Source organism: Octodon degus, unplaced genomic scaffold (assembly GCF_000260255.1).
Source record: "Octodon degus isolate 3935 unplaced genomic scaffold, OctDeg1.0 scaffold00200, whole genome shotgun sequence".
NCBI lineage: Eukaryota > Metazoa > Chordata > Mammalia > Rodentia > Octodontidae > Octodon > Octodon degus.
In genome coordinates this window covers 2102259-2121190 of record NW_004524776.1, presented here as the reverse complement: position 1 = coordinate 2121190, position 18932 = coordinate 2102259, and the positions used below count along the sequence as shown (strand labels likewise).

Genomic DNA, 18932 nt, shown 5'->3' with positions numbered 1-18932 from the left:
GGCGCGGGTGCGGGGAGGCGGCCCCGGAGAAGCCCGGGCGCAGCAGCCGGCCGGCCGCGGGGCACTGCCCGCCCGAGCGCTGGTAAGATGCCCTTTCGGCGCGCACCCTGTTGGGAGGACGGGAGGACAGAAGGCGGCAACCCCAACCCACGCCCCCTGGCCCCGGAGCCGCGGGCGTCGCCAGCCTGCCCGCCCCACAGCGCCTCTGTGCCCACGGGAGGCTCAGGGTCGTGCGCTGCCCGGTCCAGAGTCCAAGGGCCCCCTTAGGGTCTGAAGAAGTTATTTCCCGAGGAGGACGCGCTCTGTGGTTCCCGAAGCCCGCTTGGGTTCTTGTTCCCTGTCACTCTTGCAGGGCGCCCGACTTGCTCTCTGCGTTGGGTGTGGGTGTCTCACTGCTTGCCTGAGTACGCGGATCGTGCCGGATCCCGGGGGGTTCTCGCGGCAACCTCTTTTTGGTCTTGGTGGAGTTGTACGCAGACAGCTAAGTCCTATCTTTGCCTTCATCTGAGAGGATCTGGGATGAGTTCCCAGGGTTCCCCATCATGTCCCTGCACCAAGATTGTCTTGGGTCCTGGTCTTATTTAGCGTCTCCGTTCTCTGGATGTCTGAGCCTCCTGATTGCACCTCCGTCTGATGCTAACCTTCCTCTCCTGTACCCTCTTGACTTTACCCCCTACACACACACACACACACACACACACACACACACACACACACAGTTTCAGGGCACGGTCCCTTCTAGTGGACTGTCTGTACCTCCTGCTTGTGTGTCTGCTTCCTTTCATTAGCTGTATGTCGACCCATACTGCCATGGGCACCTTGATTGGAGTTCCCTCTGGGTATGAAACTGCCTTCCTTAGATCTTTTGGACCATTTGGTTGGCATGGTGGGGACCTCCTGACTTGTTTTCCTAACCAGACCCCATATTCTCTGGAGATGCATTTCTCTTGTGCAGGCTGCCTTGCTATGGGCAGGAGGTCAGAGTCCCCAGCTCTGCACCAGTGTCTCTGCTATGTATGACCGGTGTGTGTCTGTCTGCATCTTCACTGTGCCCCTTACCTGCAGGGATTTGCGTTGCCCTGAAGGATGTCAGACACCAGGGAGGTGATTTATGGACCCTCAAGAGCTGAATGCTGTCTTTGTGATTTGTCACTTTGAGAGACCTCACTGAAGACTGTCTTTGTACATGTGCTTCCTGCAGACCTAAACTTTGCAGTTGACGCGACCCTTGTTGCCAGAGCACAGCTTTATGATTGTGGGCTCAGCCAGCCTGAGACATGATGTGATGGTATTTCACCTTGCTGTGTGGGTAGCAGGGAGACTCAGTCTCTCATTTGTGGGGAGAGGGTGGAGAGAGCTTGCTGGTTGAGAAGTGCACTCAGAGGCACTGCCTTGGAACTCCTGGAGTCCACAGATATGTGTACAGGCAGAAATGCAATTAGGAGTTCTTTCTGGGTTCCGAGTCCTGCTGGGAGGGAGCAGGCTGGTCTGAAGCAAGTACTGTTGGCTCAGTAAGTAACATGCAGGATGGGCACATGTGTGGAGGGGCCCGTGGGGCTGGCTCCATGCTTCACGTCTCAGATTCAGGAGATACCCCTGGGGTGCAATGCCACCTGTTGAAACAAGAGGAGGAAGCGAAGGAAGGAGACCAGGCTGGCAGATTTCTTAGGTCTCTGATGTCCAGAACACCCAACCTCACCTTCAGCCTCTCCTTTGTGCCCAGTTGTGTCTCACCCTCTGAATCCCAGCTTGGCTGCACAGGGTTTGCACTGTGGAACATCGGTGAGGACATGCCATCTTCTTTTTGGAATTCCTTTTGGAATTCTGGTTCCAGCATTGGAGCTGCTTTTCTTTTTTGAAACTCTACCTTCATCCGTGAGTTCACTGCTTGTCTTCCCACCATCTCCCACTGTCTCAGTGTCAATCTTTCCCACCTTCCCCTTCTTTACTTTTATTTTGTTTTACTGTATTTTTATTTTATATTATTTTATTTGCTTTTTTTCCCACTCTTCCCTTGCAGGTAGTTACTTGTCTTCCTTACTGGCCACTGTTGCTGCTCCTGCATTTGCATTTTCTTTGCTTTGTTCATCTCACTCCTCTCTACCTTCCCCATATCTACCCCTATGAGCTGCTAGATTCCAAAGTGGCAGCACACACATCCTGGCTGGAACTTGGTTCTGCCCTCCTCTAGCTGTGCCCACCCAGCCCTGCCCTTCCCTGGACTCAAGGAGACCAGAAGAGGGCAGGCTGTTCCTGAAGTCCAGCAGAGCTGGAGCTTGGGTTGCCGGCAAGGATCTGAGCAGACTGCTTAGCAAGCCACAGAGGCCCTCGCGACATGCAGTTTGTTCGCAGACCCTTCCGGGGCTACTGGCAGGATGCTTTGGAGGGACATTAGGGACTGTGACAGTAACAAAATTGTCTGTGATTTTCCAGATAGCTGTTGTAAAGAGCTGCAGAGGCATCTGCCTTGGTGATAACATTTCATCTCTGTATTCCATGGCAGGGGCCGGTGCAGTGGACAGCTGTGGTTCTTGCACGCAGAGGAATCCATGGCCGAGGGTGGGTGTGTCACAGAACACTGGACATGCCTCAAGCACAGAGTATTTTCTAAATGAGACCTTGCTGTTTCCCGCTGCCTGCTCTTGCAGCACTTCTGCATGAGTGTGCCCCCTCTAGGTCTGGCTGCACCCCTCAACGGCCTGATTGTGGTTTTGGTGCCTTTTAAGAAACCAGGAAGGAGCACCAAGTTTTGCAAGCAGAGTCAGAGAGTGCGAGGACCATGTAGGACGGGCATGTCCATCAGAGTTTCACAAGCGGCCCTCTTTCTGCTTGTCGCTCTTGGCTCTGCCTCCTTCCACATGCTTACATGTTAGAATGATCAGGTGGACTGCAGTGAGTTCTGTGGCAGCAGCACAGAGTTGTTGTTGGGTCTCCAGGAAGCTCTGGAGTGTGCTGTCATCCTAGAACTGAGAGGCAGCAGGCTCAGTTGTATGGGGTGGGAAGGACAAGGGGGGGGGGGATCCTCAGAAAGATCAGCCTGTAGATTCTGAATGGATTTTAGAGAAAACGAAAGAGCCGTGTGTGCCAATGTGAGGACCTTTTATTTTCTTTCCTTTTGGTGACACGCCGAAGACCTTCCAGCCACTGCTTGTCCCCTTAGGTAAACTGTTACTTAGTCAGCTTCATTTAAGAAATCTAATTTATTTTACTGTCCTTCCTTCTTCCGCACACACACTTACAGTAGAATGAGGTTTTTGTATTATCTGTATTACCCCTTTGAAATGTTGATTTTTCCACAGAAATTCCTCATACTTCACATTACTCAGATAACTCGGGACTATTTCAAATGTGGCCCTGACTTGGAAAGGAGCATCGCTGGGCCCCGCCCCTCCCCAGCGAGCCGGCCTCCAGGCAGCAGGCCTCGGAGGCAGCAGGCGCGGCTTTGCGCCCTGTCCAAACGTTTTGATGCTAGAGAGCTCAGAGAATATTTTATTGATCGCTCCTTTTTTATTCACACTCTAAATGGAATTTCATTTTGTTTAAGCGACATAATATACTTTGTATACAGAGACATGCATCATCTAACAACATTTATCTTATTGCAAATGGTGCCATCTGCTTAATCGTAGACTGTAAAACGTTAAATAAAAATAAATAAAAATTGTAGATAAATATATGTAGTACAGGTTAAATATCCTATATATATATGTAGGATATATATATGTTTTATATGTAGGATATATATATGTTTTATATGTATATATACATATATATATATATATGTATATATATATGTTTTATAGATTCTCTATCCTGTATCTAAGAAGCAAGAGACTAAGAATCTTTCAAAGTTTGGTTTTAAGCTTTTTAGAGCATTTGCATAAACATGATCTTGGGCCTGAGACTGAAACCTGAACAATAAGTTTGTTTTACATACACCCTATACACATGGCTCAAAGGTAGTTTTACACAGTGGATACAGTATACCTGCATGTTCCTGGGCCTATCACATAAAAGCAGGTAGAGAATTTTCCACTTGTGGGGTCACAGCAGTGCTCCACACGTTTTGGATTTTGGGGTAGATGACATTTGGGATTTTTGGATTAGGGATGCTCCACGTGTGTGTGTGCATGTGCATGCGCTTGCTTAAAAACAAAACAAAACAAAACAAAAAAATAAATGGTATCTTCGGAGTAAGAATCTGCTTTCCGTCCAGTGCTATTTATGATTCGTGGGGCCGTGAATGTCTATGCAGAAATATGAAGCCCCTGTAGGGCTATGGGCACAGGGTGAGGGTTGACCTCGCCTCTAGCTTGTGGTTAATGTTGCCTTTAGAGTTGTCACTTAGGATCGCTGTCTTCTCTGCCATTGTGACACTCCATTTCTAAATGACCCACATTTCCCACTACTAGAAACAAAGAGAAAATACTTTGGGGAAAATAAAATAAATTAATAACAAACCCAACCCCAACAAAACTAGAATTCAAAGGAAGAGCTGTGGGAATAGAAGGAAACGTCTCAGGAACTGTGTACCAGCCCCTGGCAAGAGCCAGAGAGACCCCGTGTAACATGCCTGCTCCACAGGCCAGGGCAAGCCATTGGCCCCTTGCCCCTTTGCATAGAGGGGTGACTGTGGCGGACTGCATGAGGATGGTATAATAAGACCTGTGAACCAATTTGGGTGTGGCATGGCTGAATGTCCCAATGTGCACTGCTGTTCTTAAAGTGAACTTCTTGGTATGTTTGCAAATGAGTTTTTTTAAAAAAAAACTTTTCTTTTCTCACTCGAAGTAGGGTTTGAGTGAAACCCAACGCACTACAGTGTGTCCAGTTTTTCTATGTGTGCAGCTGTGGGGTGGGAGAGAACGTGGTAAGGGGAAGAGGAAGGGGCCCACATCTACTGAGTGCCCGCTGTACGCAGGATGGCAGAAGTCAGATGCTGCCTCACTCATCTCTCTGTCTGTCTCTTTCACCTTCTCCCTCTCTCACTCCCTCCTTCTTGATCTGTTTCTATATCTACATCTATATCTGTGTCTATATCTATCTGTCTCTCTCCACCTTCTGGAAAAAGCTGTTGTCTAACACACAAAATTAGAACAGAGGACACCTGGCAAAACATTGCTGCTCTTATGCCCACTGGTTGCCACCAGTGATAAAGGAAGGTTATGCAAATATTATCCCACTATTTCACTGAATTATGCCACCTCTGAAGATGGGATTCCTGCCATCTACACCTCCAGGTGAAGAAGCTGAGTTTCAGAGAAACAAAGCTTCTTTTTCAGTACAGTTGGGGCTTCACACCTAGGTCTGCCTCTTTTCAGATGCTATCCAGGTTTAGTATTTTTGAGCAACTTGTTGTCTAGTTCTTCGAAAAATCCTCACTGCAACCATCACATCCCTAAAACTTACGTTATTTCCTTGCTTATTAATGCCAATTCCTAAAAATGTGCCAACCTTACAGGAGAATAAATAAGCAGTTTGCATGGAATGCAACCCCTAAATAATGATTCAAATTGAATAATAATGTCTGTACAGCACTTAGAGTGTCCTGGGCCATGTTTTAAACCCTTCATATGTATTGGCATCTGTCAAGCTGTGTACTTTGAAAAGCCAGCAGTCGTGGCTTAGAAAAACCAAACCTTATTCTAACAGCCTCATAAATACTAACTCATTGAATCCTCATGCTACAGATAGGAAACCGAGGCAGATTACACTTAAGCCACTTTCCCATGATGCATAGTTTTAAGTGGAAGAGCTGAGATTTGAATGCAGGCGCAGAGCGCTCTTGGTGACTGTACTTCAGCAGCTTTCTCTTCTAAAGGTCTTGTCAGGGTCACCAACATTGGAACCACAAGACTCACCTAAGGAGGCGCAGAATCACTGATTCTGTCAGAAGGCCCAGTCCCAAGGACAGATTCTTATTTTTAAAGATCTTGGTGCATATATTTAAGGTACCCAACATGATACACTAATGTACACATACGTAGTGAAAAGGTTATTATAGGCAAGCAAATAAGCATATTCATCATCTCAAGTAACCAGCCATTTTGGGGGGGCAGAAGCACATAAAAATCCATTCTTTTAGCTAAAATCTTGAGTAGCATGAAGTCTGATGCGCAGTCCTCGTGCACGGCCTCTTGCTCCCTGGGGCTTACCCATCCTGCAGATCCAATGCTTTGTATCCTTTGGGCTACATCTTCTCACTTCAAGACAGGATTTAATGGTCCTGTAGAGAAACAGGCAATGGATATCCTAGGACACAACTGAACTTGAGCCATGGAGTTGGCCAGAGGAAGGATTCAGCTCCCTCTAGCAGGACAGGCGAGGCAGGAAGACAGCGTGCAGGGTCCCTTGGCGGGTGCGGAGGCTTTCTGCTGCTCTATGCCTTTGGTTAAACTGCTCCGTGGTTATCTCTGAGGGGCCCATGACCGGACCCCAACTATGTGGATGGTGTGGGATGTTGCTGCAAGAGCTCTCGGCACAGATGTGTGCATTGTCGTCAGGGCACTTCCTTCTGCAGAAGCGTCCGTTTGCCCACAGATGCGCATGAGCTGATGGCCTAGGATCCCTGTGGTGTCCCCATCCTTTATCAAAAGCTAGAGACGTATCAGATACAAAAGCTACAATTCTTGTTGCATAGGTCCTGCTTTATCTTGGTCTTAACCATCCAGCAGAAAAGTATAAAAATGAAATGTAAGAAATAATGGTGTTATGTTGAGCTGTAGGGGACTCAGGTCAACAACTTCTGACATTGCCAGTGAAGCAGAAGACCCAGTACTATTATGGACTACTGGACTATTTTGGAATATTTTGCTGAGTTCACACACCTATAATATTCAAGTGATGGAGCTAAACAAAAAAAGGGATACAGATGAGTGACCATTTTGTATTTGTGTATTCAAAAAGGTTAGGATAGATATATAGCTACATTCTCTTAATTCAATGAATAGAGTGATTTGTTCTAATAGTGTTTGTAAATAGAATATCGTGTCTGCATCTTGTACAACAAATAACCACTAGGAAGACAGTATGCAATGTGTTAACTATTGAAACTGTCCTACCAATTTGGTTTGAAACTATCTCATTGCTATTTGTTTCTCAATAAAATTATGGGGAAAAAAAGCTAGAGATGTTACAGAGAAGGTGGTGACAGTGGGTACCCTCTTAGCATGAAGTAGGAAAACTGGCATTCTGGAGTCAGAGTCTAGGACCTCAGGCAGCTGGCTGGATGGGAGGAAGTGGGGCCCGTTCCCAAACCTTGTGAGGGAGACTGATGTGGGGGCTTAGTCTCCCCCTTCAGGACTCCCTGAGAGTAATAAAATGGGTTTGCTCTTTCAGAGGCCTGGCGTGTCTCAGCCAGGTGGCACAGGCAGGGCCTCTAACCTAAGCGAAAGTGTCAGGGGCAGGCAATCCTTTGCTATACTCCTCTGCTGTGATACAGAAACCCAATGTTTTTGCTTAAACCAAAAGAAGTGGAGTTTGTAGTGCAGAGATTAAGGCAAAGGTTGTCTACCCAAGAGGTGCAGACCTCACAGTGTAAAACCGGAATGAGAAGAAAGGTGATTACTTTTATTGAATTTACCTTTTACCAGGCATTGTGGAAATACTAGACAGACATGATCTTACGGAATCTTTATAATAATCTACAAGTGAAAGGGTACTATTCTCACCCCTGTGTTTCTAATTTTAAAAAAGTCTATTAAAAACTCAGTAAATTAGATGCAAGTTAAACAGTTGAGAAGTGATCAAACTAGACGTTAAAGTTGACTTCAAAAACTGTGTGCTTAGTTTCTACTCAGTCCATAGTCTTGTCTTTAGCCCTATACTCCCTGCTCTCCTGTCCATCCATCCTTCCATCCATCTTGTCATCTATCCCTCCGTCCATCTACCCATCCATCCATGCATTCAGCCATCTTCCTGTCTACCTTTCCCCCATGCAGAATCTGGCAGCCTGGGGGCCCATTCCCAGTAGGGGGCAGGCTGAGCAAGGCTAGGTGCCAGGCCCCCCATCCCAGGAGTCCCCCAGGTTCTTTTCTCTACCTGTGGTACCTGGCTGGCCTCTCTGGGCTGTTAAGTTTGCAGCCTGTTTGGAACACCTCTGTCATTGCTGCAAAGAGCTAAAAATAAATCTCTGTGGTCACCTTTCAATCATCCCCATGTGGCTTATTCATAGCACATACTCACCTTGACTGCAAGGTAGAGGTTGCCTTCCTTCCCTCTTTGGTGTGGATACCCAGAGTATACAAATTCTTTTAAGTACCAGCCATTCTGAAAGCCAAAATACAGGAGAATAGAATCACACACTTAGCAATTTGGTAAAGAGGCCTCCTTTTGTGGGGAGTGTGGGTAGCAGAATATTTTGAATCATCTGCCTTCCCATTTTCTCCCTGCCCTTGTACCCCAAAAGCACAGGTCAGGAGGTTGGGAGTTGTCAGACACAACGGGCAGGTGGGCCAGGAGGACCGGTAGTCTGGAACACCATGGTTCAGGTCATAGTTTGATGCAGGATGATACAGGACTTTTGCCTTCTTGCATCTTCTTGGCACTTAGACATGGGATGCTCATAGGCCCTCTTTCCTTTCTGGGTTGTGATGATGAAATGTGACAAACAGATCAGAAGTTCCCCTAAGGATGTTAAGATGAGGCTCATGGATCAGAGGAGGAAACTAGAATTAGACTGTACCTTTACTATACCCTCTTTCAGTTGTCCTATCAACCTTGGGGGACATGGATGCAATGAATGAATGAAATCTATTAGCAGTTTCCCACCCACTCATTCACTGGCCCTTGACTCAACAGATGCTGGTTTAGGGTTTGTGGTATGCATGGTGCTGCACAAAATACAGGAAAGACAGCTCTCAGTGAAGAGATGGCTCCCAAACCAACAAGAAAGTATCAGACTGTTCAAAGTTCAGTGAAGAAAACGTAAGGCAAGAGTTGGCTTTAGGCCTGTAATCCCAGCTCTTGGGAGGCTGTAAACAGGCAGATCACTACAAGTCCGAACTACCCGGAACACCCTGTAGACCCTTCCCTGAAATGCAAAGAAAAAAAAAAGAGTTAGCTTTAGATAGGATGAGTTCATTTTATAGGTTTGGGATTTTTTATTTAACATGAAGAGTTATTCTGAATAGATAGCTTTCGCAGAGAAATTCCTGTCAAGCTCTAGGAATCCCAACTATGATATAGGTACAAATCTTGGGATACCATGGACTGCAGGTGCTGCACAAGCAGTTTGCAGTGTAACGACTTTTTACAAAAAGTTGCTTTCCGTATCTGCACACAATTTATTGAGTCCTTCAGTTTTGTATTTGTGCTCTTTTATACCAGAAGCACTATATTTGTTATTTTAAATGTGTAGGTTGATAAATTGTCCCAAGCTCAATACACTCAAGGAAGCCATACTCACACCACCAAACCGAGTATTAACTGCATTGCAGCTGCTCTCTCCCCTGTTTCTTGTGTGAACTTTTAAAAATTTCATTAATAATTGTATATTTCTTTCAGTGTGCAAGGTGTGGTTGCAAAGTGTGGTGTGTTTTTAAATGAAACCATTATTGCAGTGAAAGACACATCGCCATTTAATCCCCCCAAGATGCTCCTCGTTTAACACACACTCATCCCTCATTCCTGCCTCTTTCTGAAGCAGTTCTGGAAGTCCTCTTTCATGAGTGTCTTTATGAGACACCGTCCAGAATACAATGACTGCTGCTGCCGAGTACCATCCAACAGAAAGCTGGGCAGATGAAACCAAAAACTACGGTGCATCTTTATCCACTTTATTCACTGGGTGTGGCACCTACTACTGACTTCTGGCTCTTTCCCAAAGTCAAAATCACTATGAAAGATAAACACAGTGAATTAATTCAGGAAATTGAGGCAGCCACAGCAGCACGACCAAAGGCCTGAAAGAAGACTTCTAGGGCTAGTTAACAAAATGCAAGTGTGTAAGTCATGGTACCAAGCCCTGACACGCTAATCCTGATCTGGACTCCAGCATGGCCCAGTGAATGCTAAGCAAGTGCTGAAGTAGCCAAAGTTTGGTAAACCTTGGCTTTGTCTATTTAAAGAACTTTGGTCCTCTGGGGATGACTGTGCTGCTTTGTTCTGAGTCACCGTGGTAAGAACTCAAGTTAGACTGCAGGGGGGACTGGGCACTGGCTGCATTTCAATGGAAGGCCCTATCAGAGGCCTCTGTGATAGAACAGGGTTCTGGGTCACTGTGAGCTTTGTCTACACTTGTGGAGACTGACTGCTGAGGACACCAGGCATCTCCTCTGTGACTTAGGTCTGGGCCATTCTTGTGCGTCTTTGCACATTCACCACTGTGTTCCCTTTCTGTCAACTGTGTGCACTGTTGTGCCCCATGTGTCAGACATGAAATTAGCCATGATGGATGGGTCCCCAAATGGGTCTATAATGACTGCATTAACTTAACCCTGAACCAAGACTCTGCCGTTCAGAACCAGGGTAGCACAACCACACAGTACAACATGTGCTGCAATTCAGAGGGGCAACGGAGGCAACTAATCATCTCATAATGAGCAAGGGGAAAAGCAATAAAAGCCAAGAGCCCAAGGACAGCATGATAATTTCGTGAAGTCTCAGCACTCAACCACACTTGCATTCATAAAATAAACAAATGTTTTTGGTAATGGAGAGCTAATGTATACATTATTTAAGCATAGTATTAAAACTAGATTAGATAGATCAACTAATACAGTGGTTACCTCATTAAGCACCCTTTCTTTAGGGATGGGGAAGTTATTTTTTTCTTTTGCTCTTTTGTCTCTTTTCCTTGTGAAATGGGGCTTTATTAATTAGAGATGTAATGGGAAATCTTTTTTCTTTTCTTTTTTCCAGACTAGTAGCTGTTTTCTGTTTATTTTTTAATGGAGGACCATGCTTTGCAGATGTTCGCTTTGAAATAAAAGCCTATTCATTGCATCTCCTCCTCCCTTGCTTTTATCCCTAGCTCAGAAGGGGCAGCTGCTGTAAAAGGAACAGAGCACCCCATTAGCTTGTCATCGATGACCTCTGCTCTGGTATGGCAAGCGTCCATGTCTTCTTTACTGGTCCTCCCTAGGCATAGCTACTTCTCATTTCCTCTTGGTGAGAGGGTGGGGAAAAGACAAAAGGAGTGAGGGCAGGGTAGGGAGGTTGGAGGCCTCATGAGGCAGACCCCAGGAGCAGGAGCTTTGCAGGCCGTGTGCAGGTGGGTGTGGGCTCCTCCATTATTACCCCTTCTGAGGCCAGCCGCTGCTTTGGCTTTCTTTGGGAAGTTAGACGCAAACAAACAGCAGCACTGGGAATGAGCCGGCTTTTTTCCAAGTTGAGGAGGCAATGAAACTCCCAACAGAAGTGGGCAGTGGGAGGTGCTAGTAGGGAAGGGTCAGGTGTGAGCTGCAGGTGGAATACTGGCAGAGGAAGAGGGTCTTCCTCTTCCCCCGCTCCTCACCCTCCAGTCCACATTCTCCTTTTCCTCTTACTCCTCCTTTCACCTCTTCCTTTCCCTTTTGTCTTTTTTCTTTCTTTCTTGTCTTGTGTTTTGACTCAGGAGCACTTCCCTTTTCATTATTATCTTTATTTTGAGCAAGATCTCTATATGTTGCCCAGGAAGAACTCAAATTTTATGATCTTTCCACCTCAGTCTCCTGAGTAGCTGGGGTTATAAGTGTGCACCACTATCCTAGCCTCTCCTCCATCTTCCTCTCCTTCCTCATTTTCTTTCTTTTTTTTTTTTTCTTTTTGGTGGAACCAGGGATTGAACTCAGGCCCTTGTGCTTTCCAGGCAAGCACTTATTCTATCGAGCCATCTCCCTGGCCCTCTGCTTTCCTCATTTTCTTTCTGCTCTTCTACCGAAAGAAAAAGTGAATTTTTAAATTAAAATTTAAATTGGTAGCCAAATCAGAGATTTCAAATCAAAAGCTAATTTGGAATTCTAAAATCTAATTTGGAATCTAGTTTATTAATTTTTAATAAAACTTTGAAATTCTGCTCTTCATTTCCAAGAAAAGGGAGGGAAGGAGAGTTGGTCATCCGCCCCTTCCACGTAGGACTTTTGCCCCTGGCTCTTTACCAAATCCATCTGTCTACTTTAACCTTGCGCTACCTGCCATTAGGACTTGGGTGCGCAATTTTTGGAATGATGTAAAGTCATTGGTGTTATCTATTAAATGTCACCATGCACCAGGTACTGTGCTAAATAGCATCTCATGCATTATTCCCCTTAAACCCTTCTAATAGCCTTGTGATGTTATTCCTGTTTACAGCTGAGGAAATTGAGGCACACAGACAGTAAAGAATTGCCCAAAATCACAGAGCAGTAGACTTGGAACTTCAGCTCAGACACTGGGACCTGGGAGCCTCCGTGTGATAACCCCATAGCGTGTAGAAAATTTCCCTGAGGCCACTGCCCTGGAGCCTTCTTCAGGATCGCTTCAGAAAGGATGGTTCTGGTTGCCCACGGCTCAGATGTACCAGAGACTCAGCGTCCTAGCGCAGGCCCTGAGGTCCAAAGCGGGTTGCCATCAGCATCGCTAGAGCGGCGACTTGGGACTCACGTGGTGAGAGCACCCTCACAACAGAGTAAGGAGGGAGAGGTAGCACTGAGAGTGTAATATTTTGATAAGTTGCTGATTTGTATTAAAATAATAATTACAGCGATAATTACAAGCACGGATTTCAGTGAGACTCAGCTGCTGACTGGGAGAAAAATAATTAACTGCATATTCTCTTGAAATCAAATGGAGGCCAGGCCTGGCTTCTTTCTTCTCTGAGCATCCAGTGGGGTTCTCCTGCAGGTTGAGGGCCACATGCTTTGCCAGCTGCTGTTTAGGTTAACAATATCGGAGGCAGATTTCCATAGGAGGAGTCACTGGTAATTGGGTGAACATCACCTTTTCCTCCAAAAACTGATGCAGACAATAACCTGGCCAGATTTGGATGGTGGCACCGTCTGTCCCTTAGTCTACAAGCCCACCTCAGCCCAGCAGCCAGCACAATGGGAGCTAGAGGAAAAGAATGTAATTTTGTCTTTTATTATCAAGTGCTTGTAGATACTGTAGTCTCTGCTGATACCTAGCCATGGTGAAGCATTCCTAGCTGATTTAATTTTATAACTGTGGTTCTCTTTACATTTCTGAATTTGAAGCTGATTAAATTTAAGCTGCCTTGATTGTAAAATCTTGTGACATTTCTGTGTGTTGGGGGGGGGGGGTTGAAGGTTGAACCCAGGGCCAGGCTCATGCTTGACAAAGGCTCTACCACAGAGCTATGTCCCTGGCCCAGCTGTCTTTCTTCTGAACAACACACATATAAAAGTTTATGCATCAGGCATGAGCAGGGTAAGAGGGCAATGCACAACTAGCTAACATCTGAATCTGGGGAATAGCACATCGCCAGCCCTAGGACTACTGTCCTACCCTCTTCTGTCCTTGTGCCTGCTCAGGCAACCAAGGCTGTGACTTTAGGCCACATGGGTTCTTTGTGTGCCTTTAGAAATGAGACACTGCAGTCTGTACTGGGTTTAGTGTTGTATCTGTGAGATTGGTCTGTATTGTGTTAGCAAAACACTGCCTGGGAGCCCAATCCAGCCGGCTGCCTGCTTCCTGTGGCCTCAGAGCTCAACGTAGATTTTACACTTGAAAGTGAGGGCTGGAAAAAAATCAAAAGAAAAATAATATTTAGTGACAGGTGAAAATGATATGAAATTCAAATTTGTCTCCATAAGTAAAGCTTTATTAGAATACAGTCCTGCCTATTCATGACCAGTATGTAAGCTGGTGGTGGCTGCTTTGCTGCCAGCAGAGTTGAAAAGTATAGACAAAGACTGGCTCACAAGCCTAAAATATATACTCTCTGGCCCTTTGTGAAAACAATTTGCTGACCTTGTATCTGTATGCAGAGTTCCATGGAGCTGTGAGGTTGCTCATTTACCTTACTTCACTGGGACATCTACCACAGCACATTCATAGGCTGTATTTAGGGTACTGAGGAAGCCGAAGGGAGGCTCTAGATAGCTAGACTTGCTGTGAATGTTCCTGAGGGTGTATTGTGGTGAACACATGCCCCTGTTGCTGCTGGGTGTATACATCCTGAGGAGCAGAATTGATTTAACCGCTGCCTCTGGTTTTGCTTTTTAACCACTTGATTTGACAATTATGCTTTAATTTGGAAGCCTTCCCTGTCCTACTGGGGAGTGAAGCTTGGTGACATTTCATATGCTGAAACTTGTAACAAAGCTTACTTTTTGTAATTAGTCTTGCACACAGAATGCACAGAACCGAAATGTATTAATTGACTACTGCTCTTCCATCTCAATTCCTTCCTGAACGTGGAAGGCATGCATGGTGTTCACTGCTGTCATTGCTTTTGGGACTGGTGCCATTATTTAATTTCTTACACTGAGGCCACACTGTCCAGAAGGCTCTTATCTTTATGCAGCAAACCAGGTCTGGTAGAATTAAGCATTTTTCCCCCCATGTCACTTTCTGCTTTGATTGACTTCTGTTTATCTCTAGTTGCTCTGGTTTTCTTGCTGGGAAGCAGATGAATACAAACCTACGTCCCCAGTAAGATCTCTAGCCTGCAGTGGCATGTGTCATTTTACGTTGAGACACTGCTGAAATGCCCCTGCAGGGACTGCCCACGATGGACGTGGCCACAGCATCAGAAGGCGGCACTCCCCGGAGGAGCTGGCTTCGTGTGCGTTGTCAGCCTTGCTTAGTGGCATGGACTCTGCGTCTGTCAGTCTCTGAGTGCTGGTCATTTTCCATTTGCTGCCCTACTTCTGTGGGCACAGGCACTGACAGTGTTGGGAGAAGAGTGTCAGGAGTCCGTAGGAATACTCGTCCTTCAGGTTTGCTTGGTACTGGCCAAAAAAATGACTTAATGTTCTTTTCAGGGCTTGTCAAGGAGTCATGTCAGCTTTGTCTTATAGCCAGTCCTTCTCCCCAGGGGTAAAGTCTGGAGCTTGTCTTCTGGTTCTGCCTTGTGCAAGGAACAGACTTAAGGACTGCTGCAAGAGAAGGCTGTTTGCTGGTTTTTTTTAGTATTTCTTTTGGGAGAAATTTGGATTTTGCACTGGGAGAGTTAGTGAACTTCAAACCTGCCCAGCCAAAACCTGTAATGTTTGACTCAGTCTCTGACAGTCACCTTTTCGGTTTTAAAATGAGCTGTAAAGCTGGGCATGGTGGCACGTGCCTGTGATCCGAGCACTCTGGGAGGGTGAGGCAGTATGACTGCAAACTGGAGCCCAGCCTGGGAAATTTGGTAACTTTGTTAGTTATTTTTTCATTACTGAGACAAACTATCCCACACCCAAAGCTAAAGAGGGAAAGGGTTATTCGGCTCATAGCTTGTGGAGCTTTTGCTCCACAATTGTCTAGTCCCCAGGGTGGCGTGGCAGACAGGCATCTCAGAGGAGAAGCAGCTCATGGCAGGTCCCTGGCGCAGCCAGCAGAATGCCAAGACCAGCCGCTTTCTGTTCCTTATATTGTATCCAGGCTGTTGGGTTAGGGTGGTGCCAAACCAATCGGTGGACTGATGCAATAGTCACCCACCCGTAATCCTAGCAACTGTAATCCTGGCATTACACTGTGAACGCACTCTGGATTCAGGCCTGTCTCGAGAAGTCCCACCTATGACTGCATGAGGCTTGGAGGGGAGCATCTGGACACAAGCCGTAACAGTAACTCAGTAAGACCCTGTCTCAAAATAAAAAAAAAAGGAAAGCAGGTTGAGGCTGTAGCTCAGTGTAAAAGCGCTGGGCTTAGTCCCCAATACAACAGATAAATGAATAAGTAAAACAACAGAAAACCAATCAGATGAAGCTGCAGAGTTGCAGTGCTGCTGTGGGGCAGCCCACAGTCCCACTCCAGGGTGTGGAATTCCTGGGCAACCTAACCCTTCAATTCGGATACTTTTGCACCGTTACCCCCATGTTCATACTTTTTAAACTAAACTTTACTAAAGTTTACTTGTTATAAACCTTTAGAAGTTTCAGTATTCATTGGACTTTTTACACAGGTGTGTACGCGTGTGCCTGTGCGTGTGCGTGCACACCTGCTAGTGTGTGTCTTGTGTCCTCATTCTTGGAGGTGAACTTTTCTTCCTTAAGACTATTTGCTGGATGCTCTAAGATAATCTTCATCAAAACTGATGAATGACTTTGCCTCAGAAGAGAACATAAATTTCAACAGTCAAGTATTCCAGGCCTTATTCATAGAACAGTAAGATATATTTATAAGTTGGCCTATAAAAGGCAATCATGTAGAAATTTAAACAAAACCCTTTAACTCTTAAAGGAGAAATCATCTTTGAGATTTCAGATGATAGAGTGATTAATGAAAATAAGAATACCTCGTATTGAAGCCTGAGAGGTAAAGCTAAAACTGTGCTCAGAGGCAAATTGATAGCCTATCTTAAAATTGCTTTAGCTTTTACTACATGAAACATGAAAGGTTAAAGTGATTAGGAGGCCAATTTTTGTTTCTTCTAAAAACGTCACTGAGGAAAAAACCAAAAAGAAATAAGAAAAGGGTCATGGTAAAAATCAGTGCAGAAACTTGTGAAACAAAATGCAAACAGCGCAGCATTGATCCCTGGAACGCCTAATGACCCAACAGTACGAAACATTAATTTAGTTCCTCTTAGGGTGAGAGTCTATGTAGAGGCTGAGATAGTGGCTCCATGATTTTGTGACAGCAAGTAAGTAATCTTTTGGAAGCCAGAGAGGTCACTGCTTCATGTTGTCTCGATGGGCAGCTCGGGAAGTTATCCCTCACCTCCTCGCTTCAGAGCAAGCCGCGCTTTTGCAACTTCATTATTTCTGCCCACTTCCTCTTGCCTTACCAGCAGCAAGGATGAAAGCAGGGCATTTGGTGATTTGAGATGACACATAGAGTGGACTGCAGCTTTCTGGAAATGGTTGCTCTGGTTTCCATACCTTTCTGGGAGAGGCATAGTGCTCCCGTTGCGGTGGGTGGGGACTGGAGAGCAGGTCCCAGGGGAACCAACCCGCAAGAGGCCTTCCTCTCATGAGCACACAGCTGCTCTCCTGAAGAAATGGGAAGTTGACTTTTGTTGGTTTGGGCTTTGCTTTGACATCTCCCAGCAACCTCCAGTGTCCCTGACTTCTTGTGGCCCATGCTCTGGTGCAGGGGAGAGTGAGTCATGGAGCAGTAAATCACATTCAGGCCTGCTTCTCTAAGGTGACAGTGAAGGTGATGAATAGAAGGTGATTAGCTATAGCCTGGGAGAAGAGGAGTTACTGTGACCTTTCACAAGCAGGGACAGAAGGTCATTTGGAAAGAAAGACAAGAGCTGAGGTCTGCAAAGGTCCTAGACCACTGCATTGCATCCTCTTGTTAGTCTTGCATTGATAATGGGTTCATCACTGGGCATGGGGGCTCATGCCTGTAATCTTAGCACTTGAGAGGCCAAGAGAGGAGAATTGTTGTGAGCTCAAAGCCAGCCTGAGCTGCATAGCAAGACCCTGTTTCAAAAAAAAAAAAAAGGTTCAGCATTACCATTTTATTAAAAATCTAGAAAAGTTGACAGTTACGTACATGTACCAACCCCACATGAGGGATGTAAACATTATACACTGCAAACACATACTAATAAAGAAAAATTTTACAGTTGACTGGTTTACCAATGACATGATTTGCAGGTGGAATGCAAACAAAAAAGGTTGACTGTTGGGCAAATCCCTTCTGTCTCTGCAGTCCTTTTAGTTCTTGTCTGCTGTTACCACCATCCTCTCCATCTCTGAGGAAAAGCACTCGTACCTTAGCAGTGGCCTTCTGACCCCCACCCGTCCCCACAGAGTGCAAGGGAACCATTCTATCCTCATGGTGATCAGATACCAGCTTCCTGTACCCACCCTGAGCTCCCTGCAGCCTGGCAGTGTCAACTGAGAGAGTGGCAAGGAGAGGGGCTGCAGTCTCAGGCCTGCAGCTTTGTCTGTTTGTGCTGGGGGTGGGGATTTGCTAGGTGGGAATCTCTATTTCACTTGATGAAGCAGAACAAAGACTGGAGTCTAGCCTTGCCTTGCTTTCTCACTTGGAATAGCTTTGCACAGCCTCCCAGGGCTGCCTTCTCATCTTTAAAATAGGCTAAGGAACTTTTCAATCCCTTGTCCTGTAGACATCTACACCCTGTGGGTGCCTGTGCCCCAGTTGCATAGGTCTCTCCATCTCGTACAGAGTTCCTGGGGTCCTGCCAACCTCCTCATTTGCAGTGGGCTGCTCTGTGTGGCCTGTGCTCTGTGCCTGTCCTTCCCGCCTTTACCAGCACTGCTGTGCTGGTCCCGTAGCTCCATCAAGGAATCCCAGTCCTAGAGCAGGGAGTGGCACGTAGTAGGAGATCAGCGTGCTTTCTGCCTTCAGAAATCACCTGAAATATTAGCTCTGGAAATAACCTAAGAGCAAGAGCTGTGCAGCATCACTTTAAAAATGATATATTAAGATCCAAAGGCCAAAGACTTTCTAGATCCTAGAAGCACAGATCATTGCTGTTTTCCTGCCAGCTCCTCAGCCAGGCTGAATGCACTCTGAATTCCCGTGCATTCCCAGTACCTGATGCCTAAGCTGTTGGCAATGAATAATATAGAAGCAGCAGCAATTAGCATTTCTTGAGCACATACTAGATGGCAAGCATTTTATATTTAGGACTCTGACAAGCTGTGATGTGAGCATTGTCGAATGCCATCTTGTGGATAGAGGAAGTGTGGCACAGAGAGAGGGGAAGTGATTCTTCCAAGGATGTGTGGTGAGTGAGGGGCAGATCTGCGTCCTTGCCCGGCGTGGCACGGGGCTCATTGCTCTTCATCACCACATCAGTTGATGCCAAGCTCCCTGCCTGGGGCTCAGGACTGGCTGGACCTTGGTAAAGCAGTGGAGGAAAGCACTGCTTCTTCCCTCTTGCCTGA

At 46.1% G+C, this 18932-nt stretch overlaps 1 protein-coding gene across 1 annotated transcript in view; it reads left to right on the top strand.

Moving 5' to 3' along the window:
- Window positions 1-6: 6 nt before the first annotated feature.
- Window positions 7-18932, top strand: part of Xylt1 (xylosyltransferase 1) — a 297092-nt gene continuing 278166 nt past the window's right edge. The window contains exon 1 of the mRNA XM_023704682.1: window positions 7-82. The gene's annotated coding sequence lies outside the window, so the exon portion shown is untranslated. The remainder of the gene's footprint in view (window positions 83-18932) is intronic.